This window comes from Ochlerotatus camptorhynchus, unplaced genomic scaffold (assembly GCF_037179485.1).
Source record: "Ochlerotatus camptorhynchus isolate MF236.1 unplaced genomic scaffold, CSIRO-AGI_Acam_v1.1 ptg000292l, whole genome shotgun sequence".
Lineage (NCBI taxonomy): Eukaryota > Metazoa > Arthropoda > Insecta > Diptera > Culicidae > Ochlerotatus > Ochlerotatus camptorhynchus.
Window position 1 is genome coordinate 567,261 of NW_027040781.1, and position 15,670 is coordinate 582,930.

Genomic DNA, 15,670 nt, shown 5'->3' on the forward strand with positions numbered 1-15,670 from the left:
AATCTCTACTTGTTAGTGAACAAAAAACGGAGCACCGCAGACTGATGAACATCATCGGCCGTGCAAACGACCCGCATTGTCAGCACTGCATGGTGGTCGGTCGTCGAATCTTTGCAACACAAGTTCAGTGAGTGCCGCCGAGTAACCGCGGCATGGGCCTACGTGCAACGAAGGATGACGATGACTCTCGGTGGGTGACAAAGGCCTACTTTCGAAGACCTTCTACGCCCGATCCTGGGTACAATTGCAACAGAGACAAGAATCAATTTACTTAACATTTTCATAAAATACATCAACTTTATTAATGTCAATGTTAATAGTAAAATCGATGTAGGTGAGCTAGAGTTTATTCTAAATCTAGTAGAATAATGTAATTTTTTTATCTGTTTAAATGTGTTATTTATTATTAAAAACTAAATAAACAATATTTTACAAAAAAAAAAGAAGACCTTTCAAATAGCAAGTTATGGTATTCTGGCATAAAAAAAGCGTATGTTATCCGTCAGTTATTATAATAACTAAATTAATTATTAGCTCGTTATTCATATAACATTTTTTAGGTATTATTTTTGGTATTTTACCTCTTATGTCAGCCTCGTAAATACCATATTTAGGTTGCCAGTTATTCTATTTTCAAACCTGTATTTGGTATACATAAGGTATTTTCTTCTGCTCGGGCAGCCATGATAAAATGAAAGAGGTATGGAGGAGGTGTTAATCATGTCTATTCATCGTGCTGCTTTGGAATTGGCTAGTGGAAGATATGCGTTGAAGATTCTGTGATTCGCACCCAGTTATCGAATATGGATTGTTTTTGGTGAGTTGGATCCAGTGGATAATTATTTCTTAAATGTTTTTCTCATTGTTATTGATGTTCTATTGAGAAAACGTAATGGTATTCGGTCTTTCAGAGGAAAATACATTACGATTTATCCCAGGCCACTTTTGTAGAAAATTTAACCTATTAGATCTTGGGTGAAACACTCCGAAATATTTAGAAAAATAGAGTACACGCTTGATCCAGTTTGGGATACATTATTGACTGCTCTCGAGAATATAATTTCATTTTAATATATTGTTTAATCCGGGCCTTAACAATCGTTATGTCGGTCATAGCTTGTTATAATGTAAGAGGCACGATAGCCTGCGTAAAGAGCAAATCGAAACATTGAACGTCGTGTGAAACATAATGAAGGCCTAAATGCTTTCTCGTAGCTTTAAGTTTTCGAATTTGAATGATAGTCGGTGGCAGTGCTTACTAAGCAGAAAAATGAGATCCCAGGTCCTTTCATATTAAATAGAGTTATGATCAAATCGCTTGGTTATCAAGTATCTTGCAAAACTTGTCGTCGTCGGTGCCGGGTTTGAATGGTTACAACAACTCGAGTAAAGGTATGATATGATATGATGGGCTCGGTGGCCTTAGAGCGATCGATTTTGTTTACTGAGCAGAAGATCATGAGTCTAATCTCAGGCACATCCACATTCAATATTCGTCAATTGCTTTATTTATTAATATGACTACATGGCAATAACAACAACTCGATGATTAATTTGGAGCTCGCTTGCCTAGTGGCAAACGTTTTTGCCTACTGAGCAGAAGATCGTGGGTTCAATCCCAAGCTCCTTCGCGTTATATGATCGTTAGGACATCAATTCAGCTTATGATTTACCAAAACGAATACTGCTGCAATCCCAACCCTCTTACCCAATATCCCAGTGACTCCTCAGGGAAGTGCAGAGGCGTTCTCGGCTTCCATCGAAGCGAGTGTCACGTCAACACATTCCTACGCATTCCTTTCTTGAACTGCGTTTTGGCGCAAGACAACTGTAGGAGCTATAAAGTAGCTCTGAGAAATTCTGGTAACTAGTTTCGAACTTTAGGACAGCTTCATAAGCTTCAAAGATATACTGAGCACTTTAGGGTATAGCCAAAATATTCAGTGATGAATCAAAAATTTCAAGGAAGTTTAAAGATCTTCAAGGCTAAATTCCGAGAGCTTCAGAGCCATTCTATTAACTTCAAGAAAATTTCGTGACCTTGATAAAGACCAGAAAACATCAAGACAGTTCCATTGACTTCAAGAGCATTTCCGGAACTTTACAAGAACTTCGACAAAACTTCACGTTCTAATGTCGGAAAATTCTTCTCCGACATTATCAACGTCCGCACGTACCGCAGTGCGAACATAGATTCGGACCACTACCTAGTTGCAGTATGCATGCGCTCAAAACTCTCGACGGTGCATAACACCCGTCGAAGTCAAACGCCGCGACCCAACATTGAGCAACTACGGGACGCCGGAGTTGCCCAGGACTACGCGCAGCAGCTGGAAGTTGCACTACCCACGTAAGAGTAGCTTGGCGCAGCTACTCTTGAAGATAGCTGGAGGGACATCCGTTTCGCTTTAGGTAGTACTGCTGCAGCGGCACAAGGTACTGCGATCCTGGACTGAAGAAATGACTGGTTTGACGGCGAATGCAAACTGTTAGTAGAGGAGAAAAAGGCAGCACGGGCGAGAATGCTGCAACACCGCACGAGATTGAATGTGGAGCGATACAGACAAGCAGGAAGACAGAGATCGCGAGACGAAGGAAAATCTGTACCGCGTAAACGACACACGGAAGTTCTACGAGAAGCTAAATAGTTCGCGCAAAGGTTACGTGCCGCAAGCCAATATGTACAAGGACTTGGACGGTAACCTTCTCACGAACGAGTGTAAGGTGATTGAGATGAGAAAGCAGTACAATGAAGAGCACCTTAACGGTGATGCAGCAGAAAACGAAGGTGGCACGGCAACAAACCTTGGAGCACGCACGACAGGCTACCAGCCTCTGATCTTCAAGAAGTTGAGGAGGAGATCGGTCGGCTGAAGAACAATAAAGCAACTGTTGTAGATCAACTACCAAGTGAGCTATTAAAATGCGGTGGCGAAGCACTGGCTAGAGCGCTGCACTGGGTAATTGCCAAGATTTGGAAGGAGGAGATATTACCGGAGGAGTAGCGACAAACTGGATTGCTGCAACTACCGCGCGGTGACACTGCTGAGCGCCGCCTACAACGTACTCTCCCAAATTCTATGCCACCGCCTGCCACCATTGGCAAGAGAGTTCGTGGGACAATACCAGGCGGGATTCATGGCTTTCCACGCTACCACGGACCAACGTGCCCACACGCCATTTGTTCATCGATTTCAAATCCGCATACGACACAGTCGATCGGGATCAGCTATAGCAGATTATGCACGAGTACGGATTTCTGTATAAACTGACGTGATTGGTCAAGGCAACGATGGATCGAGTGATGTGCGTTGTTCGAGTATCGGGGACACTCTCGAGTCCCTTTGAATCTCGAAGGGGGTCACATCAAGGTGATGGACTTTCGTGTCTGCTATTCAAAATCGCGTTAGAAGGTGTGATCAGAAGAGCTGAGATAGACACGAGTGGCACGATCTTCAGGAAGTCTATCCAGCTTCTTGGCTTCGCCGATGACATCGGAAACGTACATCAGACTGAAGCTAGGCGGATTGGACTTGCCATCAACGCATCGAAGACAAAATGCATGAGAGGAAGAGATTCTAGGGAAGACATCCCGAGTTCAGATTGACGGTGACGAAATCGAGGTGGTTGATGAGTTCGTGTATTTGGGCTCACTGGTGACCACCGAACATGACACCAGCAGAGATATTCAGAGACGCATTATGGCAGGGAATCGTGCCTACCTTGGACTCCAGAGGAAATTCGCCGCCGCACGAAGTTGACTATCTACAAGACGCTGATTAGACCGGTGATCCTCTACAGCCACGAGATCTGAAAGCATAGAGTTGATAGTTCCATTGGAGTACGGCAGTGTGAAGATTGTATATAGATATTAGAATAGCGAACTAGGACAACTTTTAAGGAAGGTACAAATCGGTTTTTTCATCTCTCTTTACCAAACTCCCCCTTTGGAGAGGGATGGTGAGGGGTGTCCCCCCCCCGCCACCACTGGCAAAAAGAGATGAAAACCGACCCGTTCAAGTACCAACTGTGTGTTTGAAACAGTTCTACCGATTTTTACCGCACTTCAATTGTTATTTGAAGGAAAGCATCCAGTCGTAGGTTTGGAAATTGCAACTATTGTTTACCCCTACCACGATATGTGCTCCTGTCATCGTCGACTTGACGATCTCGAGGGGACACGGGTGGGGTAGGTGTTGCTACTGTACCTTTCGACCATTGACAGTAATTGATGGTATGCTCCCATCCAGAGTTATGTACTTTGACTATATGTTTTTAGTATTACTTCTACGTGAAGTCAACGATTTACATAGTTGAAGATGCTAATTTCAAATAACAGACTGTAGTGGTAATTTTTATACGATAGATGGAGTAGATGAAAGCATAGAGTTGATAGTTCCGTTGGAGTACTATGCTATGCATCTACTCCATCTATCGTATAAAAATTACCACTACAGTCTGTTATTTGAAATTAGCATCTTCAACTATGTAAATCGTTGACTTCACGTAGAAGTAATACTAAAAACATATAGTCAAAGAAGAATTTTAGGAAAATTTGAAGAACTGTTTCATTAAATTTTGAAAAATTTCATGAAAATTACGGAGGTTAACAAATCTTCAATTTAGTTAAAATGTGTTAAGGGAAGTAACGTGAACTTTGTGACTGTTCTGACCATTTCAAACCCGTTTCATGAATATCAAGACAGTTTTGAAAACTTCAGGGAAGTACCCGAGTAGTACATTTCCGTTAATAAAAGTTGCAGCAACTTGTTTATGACTGAAATAAGTCGTAAAAAAGATCCAACAACCGATATGTGACAAGCGTGCTACTAGGGTACTGAGAGGCAAAAATAAATTTCCAGAATTAAATTTAAAAAAAATAACGAGAAATTTCAAGAAGATATTCCACAGAACATAAAGGAAGTTTAGAGAACTTCATAGAAATTTCAGAAACTTCTCAGAAACTGCTAGAAATTCAAGGAGCTGCAGAAAACGTGGAGAAGTTACGAGATCTTTAAGACGGTTTCATTAATTTTGGGACAGTTTCTGTAATATACTCAGAAGAATAACGAGAACTTCATGAAAATGCTAAAAACTGTCCAATTAAATTTTAAAAATTGCAGAAACTATACGGAAGTTGATAAATACAATTTAGTTTAAAGATATTAAGGGAAGCTTCGTGATCTTTGGAACTATTCTGAGAACTTTAAAGCAGTTACATGGATATCAGGAAAATTGCAGAAATTTCAGGGATGTACTGAGATAAATTCAGAAAAAATAACGATACATTTAAAGAAACTTAAACAAGACATCATCAGAAAAGTTCAGAGAACTTAAGAACAATTTCGAAAACTTCTCAAAAATTGCGAAATATTTAAGGAGCTCCAGAGAACGTGGGAAGTTAAAAGATCTTAAGGACCGATTTCTGAAACATCCTCAGAAAAATACATACCAAGAACTTCAGGAAAGATACGAGAACTAAGAGGGTGTTTCACACATTTTTTTTCATAAGGCAGTTCCGAGGAATTAAGGGAAATACCGTGGAATTCGGGGAAGTTTCATTAATAGACTGCGGAACAATAAAGCAAAATCTGAGACCTTCTTTAACACCTCAAAAACTTCAAGGTGGTTCCAGGATTCAATCCCAATCGGCCTTGTCGGGATTTTCTGAGGCATACAATCTCTGATCACGCCTTCCTTCGAAATAAAAGTAAAGCCGTTGGTCCCCAGACCATGAGTTGATGGGTCGATAGGTAGGGTACCAAGAGTGGGAGCTGCCTCCCTGGCGTCAGCAGCATTGGTACACAGTACGGAAAACACATCAAAGAAAAAAAGGCGATTCCATCTGCTTCAAGAATACTGCAGAAACGTTTAATATGTTGTGCGAGGTCAGGAAAACTTCAGAAAAGTCCAAAGATCGTGAGAAAAACTGTGGATACTTTATATACATTCCATGAGCCTCAGACATGCTAGGTCTAGATATCTTCAGACCAGGTTAGAGATTTTAAGGACAGTCAAAATAACTACAAGAAACCGCAGACTTTTTGCAATTGTATGACTCCAGAATGTTCTGGGATTATCTTCAGGTGCAGAGCTTTATGAGAATTGTGAAAACTTAGACTAGATATTTAGGAAATTTCCTAAAATGTCAGCATGGTGCAGAGAAGCTGTGAGATTTTTAGGTGCAATATTTTCAGGGATGTTCAAATGGATAGTCAGAGGACTTCAGAGCAGATTAATTAATTAATTGCAGGAACTTTCAAGAAGTACCGAGATATTATGGATTTATGGGTCTTCAGGGAACTTCCATGAATATCAGGAAAATTGTTAGCTCGTTAGAGAAGTTCCGCGAACTTCTTAGAAATTACGAGAACATTACCATTCAGGTACATACACTTCAGGCAAGACAGGTACAATTCTGGTAAATCTCTGATGGAAATTCAGATGATTCGCAGAATAGAACCCAGCCGTTCCCATCCTATAAATGAGTGCCAGGCTATTTCCAAATGGAAATTAATCCCCAGAACGCCAGTCTATTAATCTAAATCCGAAAAAAAGCTGATTCCCAGGACAACCGAACCCACCGCTGCGACACGTCGCCGGAAACCAGCAATATCACTCCGAACGAACGATATGAAAGTCAAGCAAAAACGGGCGAAAGTTTATGGTTATGGCTATTTGCTTGTTAATGAGATTTTATTCCGGCCATTTTCTCCCCAGACATCGTCGTCGATTCATCTTGGACATTCATCTTCCTTGCTCTGGTAGCCAAATCTAGCCGGACCCCCGTCCGAAGAAAAAGCTCTCAATCAAATCCAACATCTAGGAACACCCTGCTGCTGCTGCTGAAATTGTGGTCAAAGTGGAACAGAGAAAAACGGAAAGGTGATAAAAATGTGAATCTCTTTTTGTGCTGAACTTCGAACCACCCCCCGATACGGGGCGAATTCTCAGAGAAAGAATTCCGGATCGCTGACCTACCGGACGCTTTAAGCTCTTTAAAATCCAATTCGAAGTTTATATCGGGGAATATGTGCACGACGACAACCGGAAGCCATGCTCGCAATGTGGAAACCAGAAATGTTCCGAAGGGAGCAGAAAAAAAACCGGTCGTACATTAATCTCTATCTCTCACTGCCTGCGATATACGAACCGAAATTCAGCAGCAACTTGCATTTCAGTCCCTGGATGCAGACGACGAACAGACGGAAGCATCCTTGAACTATATGTTAGACTGCTAGCAGGACAAAACTCAAAATAGGAGAACGATCCGAAGCAAGCTGCTTCAAGTTGAATTTCCTACATACCGACGACGACGACGACGACGACGACGACAATGGAGTCCATGTTTGAGCGATTTGAATTTGAAAACTTTTACCCGGAGAAGGAGGCAGTCATTGACTTTTCGAGATGCAACTATCAGAGGAGAGGTCTTCTAGTTCGTTTTTGTTTTCGGAAATCGAATTAGGGCCACCCCCCGTTGCGTTTTCAATTCAATTGTCGTTAGGAGCTCGCTCGACAGGAGCCGATCCTAATTCGAGGGAATTAGTTTTTATATCGAAATGGCTGCCGAAGAGAGAATGCGAGAGAGGGACAGGACAGCAGCATGGGGCGAGGAAGGTTGTAGGTCTTCGGGCTTGTTTGTCGATTTTTGTTGCCCCTTCTCGGGTGGTCGGTTGATAACTAATTCGATTTTGAGTTGTTCTGTTAATGCACCGGGGGGCATGGGAGGAAGGAAGCTTTTATTTTCTCGTTGAATCAGATAAAGTTCTGATCAGAAAAAGGAATGCCCGTGAACGTTCAAAATTTTTAAACATTAAGTGACAAATCGTACTTACATAAATTCTTGAAGCAAACTGAAATGAGAAAAATAATAGGCTTTCATTAGGAGGGTTTCGATTCATATCTGTCGTTAGCACAAGATGACCAACAGAACGGGCGCTGGTAGGTTTTTCGGCGCAAGTGGCGATTCCGATCCTGATTATTTAAGGTTTTAACTACACACTTTTGGACCTTTTTTGCAAACCTACTTTATTTTATCCTACTTAATTCATCATAAATTCATTTTCCTCGTGCAATTCTTCTATTCTTTTTCACAATAATCGTCATCCACTGTAATTTTCAATCTAGTTTCACTAGAACTTCACTATTTACATTTTCATTCCGCTGACGTCCAGAAATAAGAGAGCACACTCACGACAGCTCGACTTTTTTTTATAGCTGAGGGGTGATTTAAAGTGAAGGGCCGTTAATCCGACGTAGACCAACATTTGATATTTTTTAACCCCGCCCCTCCCTCTCCCCTCGTAGACTATAGTAGACTTTTCTAACACCTCTCCACCAACCCCCCACCACTCATAGACTTTGTTTATTTATTTATTTATTTATTTATTCATCTGACATATGTGGTCTTAATGAATATGAGAATACATTTTCAAAACAGCTACAAAATTGACAAACTAGTAATTCTATTTTTAAAACGACCAGAAGTTTCGCCGAACTCAAAGAGATCCTCCACCACCGAAAAAGCTCGAATCATCGACGATATTGGTTCATTATATCCAAACAACGTACGGTGAAATCTGTCCTGTAGTAGTCTTCGCCTTCTTTCAAGGGTGTCCATTAGAGTGATGCAAAATTTGAAATTTTCGCTCCACAATACTTAAACGATTCCAAATCGGATCCTGACTAACCTCTCAAAATTTGAACCCATTTGGTGAGAAACTGAGATGGCACAAACCATTTGAAGTTTGTATGGGAATTACTACATGGTAAAACCAAGATTTTTGTTCATGTCTATATAATAATTCACTATATCTGTCTGCTTCAAAAGATTTCAACTGTACTTGTAGGAAATTTTCCCAGCTACAACTTTGCTCAAGACCACTTTTTGATTAAATGCAAGGATCGAAAGTTATCAATGGTTCAATGCACTGATGTCTTATGATCATGCTCAATCAACTGCTCAGCAGGCAACATTGGTGTTTCTGGGACGTTGAATAGGACACAAAAATCATGGCAACTATGTCACACTGCAAAATACAGTGTTGCCTACAGAGCAGCTGCTTGATCATGTCATAAGTTTACCAATATCTTAAATAATTAATAACTTTTTCCTGTCTCGTTTTACATAGAAAAGTTGTAGCTGAGAAAATTTTCTATAAGAATGGTTATCGAACTGTTTTGCAGCTTAATATGAAAAAAGACTAGAAGGCAATGAACAAAAAGTTGAGATTTCCCATAGTAATTTACATGTAAACTTCAAATGGCTTGTGCGAAGTCTGTTTCTAACCAAATGAGTTGTAACTTTGGGAGGCTAATCAGGACCCGATTTGAAACTATTTAAGCACTGTGGAGCGGAAAAGTCAAATTTTGCATCAGTCTAGTGTCCATGCCCAACAGTCTACATCGATCGGGATAGACAGGGAGGTTCAACTGATCGCGCCAAGGTAGATGACGCAGTGCTGGCCGGATGAATCGTCGCTGGACACGTTCAATCCTTGAGGTCCAGGAAACATCATTTGGAGTCCAAACAACAGAAGCGGTTTCGAGAATTAGCCCAACTGTCGATTCGCCTTGGCAATTATCGAAGTGTAGTGAGAATCGAACGTCAGTTTTTGATCCAGCACAACTCTGAGATCAGTAATCACTTCAACTCGTTTAAGTGAAGTACCCTTGATGCGATAATCGAACAATATCGGTTGTTTTGAACGATAAAAGGTCATAACAGAGCACTTCGGTACGCTAATAATTAACTTGTTCCGATGGTACCAGTCAGAAAATAGGTCTAAAAGATGTTGCAAACGGTGGCAATCTTCAGTTGAGCGAATAACTAAATATATTTTCAGGTCATCGGCGTAGATGATCACGCAGTCCAAGCCTAATTTCGAAGCAACGTCGTTGAAAAACAGTGTGAACAATAATGGTCCCAAGTTGCTTCCTTGGGGAACACCGGATGTATTGCAGAAGGTCGAAGAAACACAGGAGTCGAATTTAACGCGGAGTTTCCTTCCCGGTAGGTAAGAGTTGAGCCAAGACACTAGCTTAGAGCATGATCCGAGACGTGACAGTTTAGCCAACAGCACATTGTGATCGATCTTGTCGAAAGCCGCCTTCAGGTCAGTATAGATGACATCAACTTGAGCCTTGCTTTCCATAGCAGTTATGCAAGTGTTGGTGAAGCTTAGTAGATTCGTCGTGACCGATCTTCCAGGCATAAAACCGTATTGAACGGTAGAAATATAGCTGTGCGACTGGCGTAGAATCATATCGCTGACAATTATTTCAAACAGCTTTGACGCAGCTGATAAGCTCGTTATTCCTCTGTAGTTCCTGACGTTTTTCTTGTCACCATTTTTGAAGACGGGAAACATAAATGACTGATTCCATACCTCAAAAAAAACCCCTTCATCGAGTGACCGGGTGAAAATTGCAGACAGTGGCTCAGCTTAGTCAACAGCACAGCGGCAAAATGAAATCGATGGTATGCCGTCGGGACCAGCAGAAAGCGAACTTTTCAACTTTTTGGCAGCAGATATGATCATTGCAGGAGTAACTACGAATGTCGACAGACTAATTAAGTCCATGGGAATGTCTAAAAAACTGGTGAGCTACAAAATGGTGAGTTGACAACCTGGAAGGAGCGGAATACCTAGCCCTGGTCCTCACAAGTTTCTACTTCACGCCTCCTCGAGTGATAACAAAAGACTACCAGCTGAAACATGGACACAGCTGGTTGGCGTAGCCTGGGCAATGTTGCCAGTCCGGCAATAGCAAAGTGAAGAGGTCCGACGCGAACACTGGCGCGGTAACCATAGTACGGTGATAGAGGAAATGCTTCACCAAACCTGAGCGTCTGCTCACCATGGAGGTGCGGCTCAAAACGGCGTCTGTTCTCCATGTTAGGAGCGGCTGATCACCGTCCTAGTGCCAGCGTGGGACTCTAAACAGAGCTGTGCACGATGGTCCCCCGGCGAGACAGGGGGTTGGGGCAGGCCCAACAAGCCGCCCTGGAAAAAAACAAAGTTGCAAAAACCGAAGAAAGAAATACGGATCGGAACAATCGGCACAGACCTACGCGACGAAATAAGGACTACGATTGGAAACTCGGAACATGGAACTGCAAATCGCTCGGCTTCCCGGGTTGCGATAGGTTAATCTATGACGAACTTCAACCACGCAACTTCGAAGTCGTAGCACTGCAGGAACTTTGCTGGACGGGACAAAAGGTATGGAAAAGCGGGCATCGAGCGGCTACTTTCTACCAGAGCTGTGGCACCACCAACGAGCTGGGAACCGGCTTTGTAGTGCTGGGTAAGATGCGCCAACGCGTGATTGGTTGGCAGCCGATCAACGCGAGGATGTGCAAGTTGAGGATTAAGGGCCGTTTCTTCAACTACAGCATCATCAACGTGCACTGCCCACACGAAGGGAGACCCGACGACGAGAAAGAAGCGTTCTATGCGCAGCTGGAGCAGGTGTACGACGGCTGTTCGCAACGGGACGTCAAAATCGTCATCGGCGACATGAACGCTCAGGTAGGACGGGAGGCAATGTATAGACCGGCAATCGGGCCAAACAGCCTGCATGCCGTATCGAACGACAACGGCCAACGATGCGTGAACTTTGCAGCCTCTCGGGGTATGGTAGTTCGAAGTACCTTTTTCCCCCGCAAGGATATCCACAAAGCCACCTGGAGATCACCTGACCAACACACAGAAAACCAAATCGATCACGTTCTAATCGACGGGAAATTCTTCTCCGACATTATCAACGTCCGCACGTACCGCAGTGCGAACATAGATTCGGACCACTACCTAGTTGCAGTATGCATGCGCTCAAAACTCTCGACGGTGCATAACACACGTCGAAGTCGAACGCCACGACCCAACATTGAGCAACTACGGGACACCGGAGTTGCCCAGGACTACGCGCAGCAGCTGGAAGTTGCACTACCCACGGAAGAGCAGCTTGGCGCAGCTTCTCTTGAAGATGGCTGGAGGGACATCCGTTCAGCCATAGGTAGTACTGCTGTAGCGGCACTAGGTACTGCAATCCCGGACCGAAGAAATGACTGGTTTGACGGCGAATGCAAACTGTTAGTAGAGGAGAAGAATGCAGCACGGGCGAGAATGCTGCGACACCGCACGAGATTGAATGTGGAGCGATACAGACAAGCGCGGAACAGACAAAACTCGGTTTTCCGAAGGAAGAAGCGTCAGCAGGAAGATCGAGATCGCGAGGCGATGGAAAATCTGTACCGCGTAAACGACACACGGAAGTTCTACGAGAACCTAAATAGTTCGCGCAAAGGCTACGTGCCGCAAGCCGATATGTGCAAGGACTTGGACGGTAACCTTCTCACGAACGAGTGTGAGGTGATTGAGAGGTGGAAGCAGTACTATGACGAGCACCTCAACGGTGAAGCAGCAGAAAACGAAGGTGGCACGGCAACAGACCTTGGAGCACGCGCAGAAGACGACAGGCTACCGGCCCCTGATCTTCAAGAAGTTGAGGAGGAGATCGGTCGGCTGAAGAACAACAAAGCAACTGGTGTAGATCAACTACCAAGTGAGCTATTGAAATACGGTGGTGAAGCACTGGCTAGAGCGCTGCACTGGGTAATTGCCAAGATTTGGGAGGAGGAGATATTACCGAAGGAGTGGATGGAAGGTGTCGTATGGCCAATCTACAAAAAGGGCGACAAGTTGGATTGCTGCAACTACCGCGCGATCACACTGCTGAGCGCCGCCTACAAGGTACTCTCCCAAATTCTATGCCGCCGTCTGTCACCATATGCAAGAGAGTTCGTGGGGCAATACCAGGCGGGATTCATGGGTGCCCGCGCTACCACGGACCAAATTTTCGCGATTCGGCAGGTTCTGCAGAAATGCCGCGAATACAACGTGCCCACACATCATTTGTTCATCGATTTCAAATCCGCATACGACACAATCGATCGAGATCAGCTATGGCAGATTATGCACGAGTACGGATTTCCGGATAAACTGACGCGATTGGTCAAGGCGACGATGGATCGAGTGACGTGCGTTGTTCGAGTATCGGGGACACTCTCGAGTCCCTTTGAATCTCGAAGGGGGTTACGGCAGGGTGATGGACTTTCGTGTCTGCTGTTCAACATCGCGTTAGAAGGTGTGATCAGAAGAGTTGGGATAGACACGAGTGGCACGATATTCAGGAAGTCCATCCAGCTCCTTGGTTTCGCCGATGACATTGACATTATGGCACGGAACTTTGAGATGATGGCGGAAACGTACATCAGACTGAAGGCTGAAGCTAGACGGATTGGACTTGCCATCAACGCATCAAAGACAAAATATATGAAAGCAAGAGGTTCTAGGGAAGACAATGTTAGCCTCCCACCCCGAGTTCAGATTGACGGTGACGAAATCGAGGTGGTCGATGAGTTCGTGTATTTGGGCTCACTGGTGACCGCCGAAAATGATACCAGCAGAGAAATTCAAAGACGCATTATGGCAGGGAATCGTGCCTACTTTGGACTCCGGAGGACGCTCCGGTCGAATAAAATTCGCCGCCGCACGAAGCTGACTATCTACAAGACGCTGATTAGACCGGTGGTCCTTTACGGCCACGAGACCTGGACTATGCTCGTGGAGGACCAACGCGCCCTTGGTGTTTTCGAACGGAAGGTGTTGCGTACCATCTACGGTGGAGTGCAGATGGATGACGGAACGTGGAGGAGGCGAATGAACCACGAATTGCACCAGCTGCTGGGAGAACCATCCATCGTCCACATTGCAAAAATTGGGCGACTACGGTGGGCTGGGCACGTCGTAAGAATGCCGCACGACGACCCAGTGAAAATGGTTCTAGAAAGCGACCCAACAGGAACAAGAAGAAGAGGCGCGCAGCGGGCAAGGTGGATCGACCAAGTAGAAGGTGACCTGCGGACCCTTCGCAGACTACGAGGCTGGCGAACTGTGGCCATGGATCGAGTAGAGTGGAGACGACTTCTTCGGACAGCAGAGGACAACAAGGCCTTAGCCTGATTGGTAAGGTAAGTAAGGGAATGTCTAAAGCAGCAGACTCAGCTTCGATTTCAGAGGCAGGAGTTTGGTCAAACACAGAAGCAAAAAAATCTGGCAAACAGTGCGCAGCTTTCCGGTAAAGGCTCGTAGACCTTTTATGCATTTCCAACAACCGTGGTGGAATCCGCAATTGCGTAATCTGCGTAACCGTCTGCGTAAGGCCCGTAAACGTTACTTTCGCTTCAGGACTGCAGAAAACAAGTATGGTGCGCAGCTTGCAGAAGCCGAGTACAACAGTTTGCATGAAGTTTGCTTTCGTGCGTATATCGATAACCTTCAGAGTGGCTGCGTTGTTCTGGTCTTTCGTAAACGGTCGCAAAAGATCAGCTGGTATTCCGGCAGACGTCATCTACTGTAATCGGAGCTCCCTCACCGATGCCACTTCTGCAAACCTCTGCGCTGATTTCTTCCGAAGCGTTTTCGATCTCGATCAAACTCCTCCGCTGCAGCAGTACATCAACTAGACAAAATCTCTTTGCTCGGTGGATGCATCGAAAGGCCCCGTATTCCACTGTGTTTCATCAAGAACCGTTATGTCTATCTTCAATCGTTCACTCCTGGATGGCGTTTTTTTCCGGATTCCTGGAAGATTGCATCAATTACACCGATCTTCAAGTCAGGTAACATTGACAGCGTGGAAAACTACCGATCTATCTAGATTTGTGGATTGTTTGGCCAAAGATCTCGAAAGTCTTTTGCATGACAAGTTGTATCCAGCTGTGCAATGTATAATCTCAGAGTTCCAGCATGGATTCATGGAAAAGCGCTCGACGATATCCAACTTGATGTCCTACACCAACACTCTTACTGGTAGTATAGAAAAACGTCAGCAAGTAGACGCCGTTTACATTGAATTCTCTAATGCTATCGACAGAGTCCCGATATACCTCGCTATCGCAAAGCTGGTTAAAATCATATTTATCCTCCAGGAAGGCCTTCGCTAAGGTTTATGATGCCCGTTCCGATGTGTTTGATATACCATCGGGAGTTCCACAAGGGAGCCACTTTTAAGACCTCTTATTTTCGGTTTTATTTATTAACGACGTGTGTGATCACTTAAGTTCCTGTAAGTTGTTACATGCTGATGATTTGAAAGTCAACGGAGATCGAGGTAGGCCGTGCATTGAAACTGACGTGTTTTGAATTTGCTGCTGCTTTATTTTCCGAGATGTTTATTGAAAATTTAGTGCAATAAGTCCTTTAGCTGGTGCATTTCGGACACCTGAAAACTTTCTCAATAATTTCGCGTGTGTTTATTAGTGTTGTGTTTGGTTAACTAAAAAAAATAGGATCGAAAGAGTTTTCAAGATTACCACGAGTGAACAAACCGGGTTTTTTCTTCCTTCGCCGCCGCCGTGAAACGTTGCGAAAAAGCAGATCTCCACTGAATTTTCTAATGTACGCTGTTGAATCGTGTCCGTTTGGGTTTAGTTACAAGTGCATAACGATCCGAAAGCCGGAAGTTACAAAATAAGTCCAGGAGGTAACGGTGATATCCAGTGGAAGTAGGTTAAAATCGAACTGGCAAATTTTCTCCTGCAAAGTGCTGCTGCCTGCCATCTATCGGAACCACTCACAACGAAGGATTCGAGCGAGGAGGC

At 44.1% G+C, this 15,670-nt stretch overlaps 1 protein-coding gene across 3 annotated transcripts in view; it reads right to left on the reverse strand.

The window, feature by feature from the left end:
• Cad87A (cadherin-87A) overlaps positions 1 to 15,670 on the reverse strand; it is a 727,611-nt gene that overhangs the window by 507,761 nt on the left and 204,180 nt on the right. For 2 of the 3 annotated variants that reach the window (XM_065228518.1, XM_065228519.1), the window contains exon 2: positions 7,839 to 7,856. The exons of the other annotated variant lie outside the window; for it this stretch is intronic. The gene's annotated coding sequence lies outside the window, so the exon portion shown is untranslated. The remainder of the gene's footprint in view (positions 1 to 7,838; positions 7,857 to 15,670) is intronic. 3 annotated transcript variants of the gene reach the window in all.